Raw genomic sequence first — 8,131 nt, forward strand, 5'->3', positions numbered from 1 at the left:
TTACTTTTATTTCATTTAAGAAAAAACACTTTAGATTCGAATCGCATCTCAATTTACTTTTATTTCATTTAAGAAAAAGCACTTTAGATTCGAATCGCATCTGAGTTTGTTTTGAAATTTTTGTTTCTTTTAAGAATTTGTTAAAATATTATTTGGGTTTTCTCTCAAATATTTATTTTTCATCTAGGTTTTTCTAAATTTTGTGTCAATATAATTTTTCTTTTTTGTTTATATGGTGCTCTTTTTTCTTTTCTTCTTTTTAAGAATTTTTTCAAATCTCATGAGTTCTCTCATTTTGGTTTTTCTAAATTTTGTGCCAATGCCTATTTATATATATATATATATATATATATATATATATATATATCAATTCTTTCTATTTTGTTTTTTTATTATTATTTTTGTTTTTTTTTTTTCAAATCTCATCTTGGTTTCCTATGAAATATTCATTTTTCATATGGGTTTTTCTAAATTTTGTGTTGAACATTTTTAGATGTTATTGTTTTTGTCTTTCTCTGTTGGTTTGTATGATTAAAAGTATACCCATGGGAGGCTAAAAAGGCTCCTTTGGGGTGAAATATGAAAACTTAAGATTAGTTTTTCAAAAGAAATAATAAGTGAAACCAGACTTAATAATGGATTGAATGAAAAGGTAAGATGATAATATTAAGGACAAATTATCCTCTAAGGTTAGTTTCATTTAGAAGATGATACAATTGCCCAACCCTTGGTAATATCTAAGGATTTTTTTGTAATTCTTGATCCCTAATTACCTAAGGTTTTGTCATTATTATTTACTTTAAAGAAAAATTTACACAAAGTGGTAAAAACCTAAAATCTTAAACGTAAACTTAGATTTTGTATCCATTTATCTATTAGGTAACTCAAAAATAAATAAAATAATAAAAGTTGGGATGTGGCTCAACTCTTAAGGATGGAATTTAGGTTGACCTCATAACACCATGCATTTAAATTACTCTTTGTTTAATTGAACTATAGACCTTTCTTTCGCCTAAGGCCTTAACATTGGAGTTGGATTGTGAAATCCCCCAAATCTTGACTATTTGAATTAAAAAAAAAAAAAAAAGTTATTTTCTTGTATTTTAGTTTAGATTGATTTGGAAAACTAATTTCAATACAAATCATTTTCACACATTGTAATTTTAAAAAACTAGATAAAAGCAAATTCATTGACTTGGTTTGACAAAATTCTATAGGTCAATCCTTGAAGATGTTACGTAAAGCACTATAAAAGTTGTAGTGACTCTTTTTCTAAATTTTTTTTTTATTAGTTAAGAGTTGCTATGCAAAAAAGCTTGGTATTTTGGACAATAGAGAAAATTAGCCAATATTCCACATCAAGTAAGGGAAAAAATCTTAGCTCTATATATATATATGCATGAATTCCTCTTACCAATTTAGACATGTTTTAAAGTCATAAAAGTCACTTTGAGCATGGAGTGGATAATCTTTACACGATTGGGAGTGGGTTGTTACAAATAATATCAAAGTCAATCATCAACCCCAATGTGAGAATTTGTTTAACCTCGCAAGGGATATCTATCTATTTTGCACCATAATCTTATGGGACAAAATGAGGACATTGTGTCTTTATGAGAGAGAGAGGTGATTATGATATTCCACATTAGATAGAAAAAAAGTTATTAATACTATATATGTATAAAATCTTTTTAACCATGTAAATGCGTTTTAAAGTCGTAAAAGCTTGTTGAGCCAAGAATAGACAATATCTACATAGTTAAGAATAGAAAATTACATCTTTTAACAAGTTCATATTTATTAAGTTGTGCAATGAGATTTGTGTTCACATGTTTCAACTTTCTATATCATACCCAATTATCATCATGCAAAGATAAAAAATATTTAGCATGGTTATTATATTTTTAGTATCAATTGTATTAAAACCTTTGTCAAACAATTGATTAATTCTTAACAAATTGCGCTTTAAACTATCAACAAAGAAAATATTTTCAATTAGGAAAGAATTGTTGGGATAAAACCCTAGATGCATAACATGATGTAACAAATTGAGAAAATTTATTTATTTATGTATCTAGTTCCTTTCATATCCTGTTTGCAATAATTGGTTATTTGAGTATACATTCTTGTATCACTTACATTGTACATGACTTGGATACATTAGGAGTTACATATAGGATATGGGTCATCGCTTCTATCACAAGCATGTTTTCTTCCCTTAAATTTTCAATCATAGAGTCAAGGTGCCCTCGATGAGGCCTTGGTGTTGCATGCATGAGCTAGAAGTGCTAAAAAATTTCTTACAAGATAATAAGTTGTTCACAATTGATTCATTGATTTGGTCAATCCATTAAAGATTGTAGTGCATCACCTCTTAATTGGAAGGATGACTTGTCTTGACCATTAGGATAGAGTCTTATGATGAGTGCACTAGTGTGTATGATTACACATTAGATAGAACCTATCGTGAATCATGACCTAAGGTTATCGATTGTTATGATTCACCAAACTACTATACTGCAATAAATTTTTAACCTTGAGATGATATTGAGTCTATATCAAAATCAACATGAAGCTTTGACCTGTGGGTGAAGCCATAATATGGTCCTATATCCTTACAGATTTGATCATTGTTGATAAAGGCTGGTAGTAACAAATATTCTCAATAAAGGCACTGTGATATCTCATAGAATTAAAATTGTGTTATCTTGGGTGATTTAATAGACATTTTATCAGGAAGACTATGACCATAGCAATTCATTTGGTGGAATTTGACATATGTTCCTTAAAGTTAGAGTATGTCAATTGACCACATAACAAATGGATTTGTAACTCAAGGATTAGAAAAGTAATATTGATAGGTTGATAGAACTACCTTATTGGATTAGAATATTTGTTCATGTGGGAGTTTATATGTAGTGGATGGTAGGTCACGAACTTGAACTCCACCTCATTGTAATTTCATAGGATACTAGAATGCAGATGATTCTCTTTAGTGGAGTGTTGAATGTTAAAATTGGACTATGAGGAAGTCAATATTTTCCTATAAGTCTCAATGGTTCCCACCCGAGCTCCTAGTTCATTGTGACACATTTGTTTTGAGGATTTTAAGGTTTCTAGTTCATAAGTGTGCATAAGGGCATTTTGGTAAAAGTGTAAGGTTGCACTAGGTTTTATGAATTGTCTTTTTGGATTAGGCTAATTAAGTAAGAGCTCAATAGGACTAATTAATTAATTATGACCTAAGTGGACTAGATCAAGTGAACTAAGCCCAATTTGGGCTCAAGTTACTTAAGTCTATAGAAAGCCCTATATAAAACCCTTTAGGGGTTTAGAGTTTAGACTTTTGTCTATCATTTTCCAAAAAGCCTTTAGAGAATGAAACCCTAGTAATCCTTTAGAGAGAAAAGTCCACACTTTTCTCTTTCCTAATCCCATGTGAAGAGATATTGAATGGAAAAACACTAGGTACATGAACTTTACAATGCTTTCTATAGTTCCAAAATCTTCATCGATGTCTTCTACGAATTAGAATTAATTTGGAAATTGGTTTATCATATTGGTTTTTGAATGTCATGTTTCTTCCATGATTAGATTTAGAAAAGCCTAGGATTAGATTGCATGCACCCTATTGATATAAGGCCAAGGAATGGAGTAATCCAAGTTTCCCAACAATTAATATTAGAGTCATAGGATCAGTTCTTACATGTAATATATGCTCTAAGATGTGCTAACTTTGTGTTCTTGGATTATTTAATTCATTTTATGGCCCAAACAAAGGGATGATCGTATGCATGTTTATTTGTTCTTGTGATTGAATATGAGTGAATGTTATCTTATTTAAATAACTATTTCTTTCTCTAAATTGGATTGTATGCTCCATGGTTAGGAGAATAGAAATAATTTTTTTTGTAAAAGTTTTTTCTTTTAATAGATGGGTTGTAAGCTCTAGATGGATGAAGCATGGATTTTTATTTTCTATGTGAAAATGCAATTTTTTTCCTATTTTTATAACCCAAAAGAGATAAAGAAAGATTTCATGTTCAATCACATCTTTGGTGGAGAAACGATCGAAATCCATATAAACCCATGGATAAGACGCTCTTAGATTCCTAGTCCAAGCATCAATGCTCAACTGTTTAGATTAGTGCTCAAGCAGCCGTGTCGAGCGCTCGACCGTCGCTTCTAACACTCAAGTGTTGTAGATGACAATGAAAGGAGTAGGTAGGGGAAAAACAACTTTTTAGGTTTTTCTATGATAGTTTAGGGTTTTGCTTTTCACCAACCCTAATTTTTTGTTGTAAGGCTATTAAGGTAATTTTGGTAAATTGAATTATATGCGAATTTTAACTTCCAAATGTGCAATAGGATCCTTAAAAGGTCATGGGAAATAGTTGATGTTATTTCCTTCTATATTTTTATGTTATTTATGATTTTTTGCACATGTTTAGCATAAATCAGATGTTTAGGCATTCTTAAGAAAATAAATTTTCATGAAATTTTTCCAAAATAGGTGACATATTAAATTGAAATGTGCATGATTAGCAAAACATTTATTTTAGGAAAAGATGAGTTGGAAAATGATTAAAAACTTACTTTCCTTTTCAAAATTAATTCTTAGAGATTTTAATTTTATTTAAAATCTTCTTAAATCTTTGAAATTTCTAAGAATAAAATTTTTCCTTTAAGGAAGAGTTCTTAATTTTCAAAATCTTTATAGAATAAGATTTTTCCAATTTTGCACAAGATTATGATTTTGGGAAATTCTTAATAGATAATTTATGGTTAAGAAGATTACCAAAATAATATTAAAGAATAATGAAAAGATGATTTTGGATTTTCTTAAGAAAAAAAGTTTTCATGAGAAGACATTTTCCTATGTTGTTTTTATAAATTGGTTGTTGTTAAGAATATATTGATATTCCTTTTGGACTATCCACTTGGTAATAGATAGGTAGTTCTCTAATGTTCCCCCCATCCCATTCCTTCCCCTCCCATCCCATCCCTTTAGAGAGAAAAAGGATAGTACCAAGTTCTTTAGGTTCTCTTACTTTGAGAAAAGGACTTTGATGGATATGAAAAGTTCAAGAATAAGAAATAAACACAAGAGTCCCAATGTAAAAAATAAATGACCTACTTGGAAAATCTCATTATAGAGAGTTTATTTTAACTAAAGTTACCAAAATTACTCAATCTCTCTTTTCAAAAGATTATGTCGGTAACTACTCAATCTCTCTTTTCAAAAGATTATGTGGGTGAGGACATTATCAAAGCTTGTGACCTTCATTGTCAAGCTCATCTTTATTTCGGTTCATTACCACCCCAATGGTGGGTTGTACCCTAGGAATCACGGGATATGGACACTAAAAGTGGATGAGATTGGACATGTTTGTAGTGGGATCTATTGGGAACCTTGGATTACTCCAGTCCCAAGCCTTGGATCATGAAGGTGCATGAAATCCTATCCTAGACTCTCTAGATCTATCGCACAATAGAAACTAGTTATTTAAAAAAAAAAAAAAAAAGCCATTGATCTAGAGAATAGTACCATACTTGTGATTTGAATGTTCCCAGATTGATTCCTACTGATGTAGAATGCTCTAAAATTGCATATGATCATGTAAACACAACGATTTTTCATTTGATATCTCCTCCTTAAGTTTAAATATTGAGATGGTGGAAATCTCAAGGTTGGAGGCTAAGGTTCTCTATTTGGATTGAAGGAAGAGAATGACAAGACTGAAGCTCTAACATCTATCAAAGGAATTTATAAGCATCTTACTATACTTAAGTGACTTAAGCCCACTACGAGCTTAGGTCACTAAATCTAACTCATAAAGGTTGCTAATTGATTAATTAACATTAACATAATGAGGTTCCAATTAATCAATTAACCCAATCTAGAGATACCATTTACATACCTTTATATAATCTTGTGTAATTACCAAAATGCCTTTATGCACATAAGTGATCTAAAAACTCATCCAACACTAATAAATTGTGCCATTAAGGAATATGAGTTTGAGTAGAGACCATTGAAACCTATAGAATAGTAGTAACTCTCTCATAATCCAATTTTGAAGTTGACCCAACATCTCACTAAAAAAAAGTCAACTGCATTTTAATGTTTTATGTATATTACAACAAGACACTAAGTGTCTGAGGCCCGTAACCTATTCCCTCAAAATCCATTGATGATGTTTATAAACCTAGTGAACATGTCAAGAATTGCCTCATTATCTTTTATACTAAAAAGTTCATAACTATGTACAACAATATTTATTTTTTATTTTTTAACTTAGTTTCTTAATGGGTAATTTCTAAAAGTCTCTATATATCCTTAGTAGACAGACATTGACACAGTCTATTATATTCATTCCTGTCAATGATATAATGCAGGTAATAAAAAACTCTAACATTTAATTATGCTTTCCTTTGATCATGCTCATCCTATCCATGGTTTGACTTTGGAATAGTAACCTTGTTTTCAATTTTTTTTTGGGAACATGGAGATTATTTTGAATAACTTCCCATAAATCATACGCAATCAATTTCATAAACAAAGTCATTCTAGTCTTATAATAACCATAGTAATCTCTGATAGAAAAATGGGTTTGTATTTATAGAGAATCCTTTCATATGGAATGAAGTTGATGGATTACTTATTCTTTTTAGATAGTTAAGCCTTTTACTAGAGGTCTAGCTTTTATACTAAATATGAAGTTTAGCTAATCCTACCTAGGTATACACCCAAGAAGAGGGATGAATTAGGCATTTGTCAATTTTAACAAATTAAACTCCTAATGATTAAAATGGTAAAGTAAGAAATAATAAGAGCAATGTAATGCAAAAATAAAAAATAAAAAATAGGAAGAGAGATACAAACAAAGTTTTATAGTGATCCACTGTAATCTTGGCTTACATCTACTCTCCTCAATGACTTCAACATAGTTACTTGAATTCTCGGTTTCAAGAGACCTTCAATTCACACTCAAGATATATATCACTCTTGAATTTTCTCTCAATGTTTACAATCGGTGAAAGTAAAATAACAATATCCTAGTAACAAATTTTAGCTAAAATAAATAAAATACAAAGCTAGAATTGAAGGCTGCATTAAAGGATATACACATTATGGTTTAATGCACTCAAAGATCAAAATAATAGCTCGTAGGATTGATGAAAAGTTAATTCAAGGAACTTTTTACATATTAAATTTAATTCTGAGCTTATATATATGAGATGCGTTGAAAAACTAATTGTTTAGACTGAATTTTCCTCACTAGGTGACTTGGGTAGTTGATTGATTCACTAGCTATTGGTGGCAAAAGGTATAATAGGAAGTTGTTAGATGCGATAATGCTTGACTGATTGACCTAGGTGGTCGATTGGTATCCTTTTAACTTTAATGGTTTTAAGAAAAAAAAAAAAAACAATAGACAAATTTAAGTTCAAAATAAAGGGATTTAGAGTAAGAATGGCAACGGGGCGGATCGCCTCGATCCCAACCCCGCCCCGTTTATTAAAAACAATTCTCATCCTCGTCATGTTTAAAAAATTAAATGGAGCGGGGCGAGTATGGGAAATTCTCATACCCGCCCTGTCCTTTGTCCCCCATTTAACTTTTTATTTTTATTTTTTTTAATTACATTAAAATAAATATATTTTATAAATATTAAAATTATTATATTTTTTATAACTTATTTTATTAAATTTTTTTATTGTTATCTATATATTAAAAATAGTAAAATAAAATTTTAAATTAAATTAATTTTAAAATTTAAATTAAATTAAAAATTAAAATTAATTTTATTTATAATCAGGGCAGGGTAGGGCGGGATGGGGCAATACCCGAACCTGCCCCGAGTTTAAAAAAAAAAATCTCATACCCGTCCCAAACCCGTTTATTAAAATTAAACCTCATCCCATTAGGGGCTTGGCGGGGGTAGGGACCCGAAAAAACTCGTCTCATTATTATCCCTAATTTAAAGTGTGTTTGATAGTGATTTTAAAAAGTATTTTTAACAGTTTTTTAATCATTGAAATATAAAAAATTTTAAGTGTTAGAAACACTATAAACACTTCCTAAAATCACTATATGCATTCTTAGAGTGCATTTGAAATTGATTTT

This window comes from Vitis vinifera, chromosome 14 (genome assembly GCF_030704535.1).
Source record: "Vitis vinifera cultivar Pinot Noir 40024 chromosome 14, ASM3070453v1".
Taxonomy (NCBI): Eukaryota; Viridiplantae; Streptophyta; class Magnoliopsida; order Vitales; family Vitaceae; genus Vitis; species Vitis vinifera.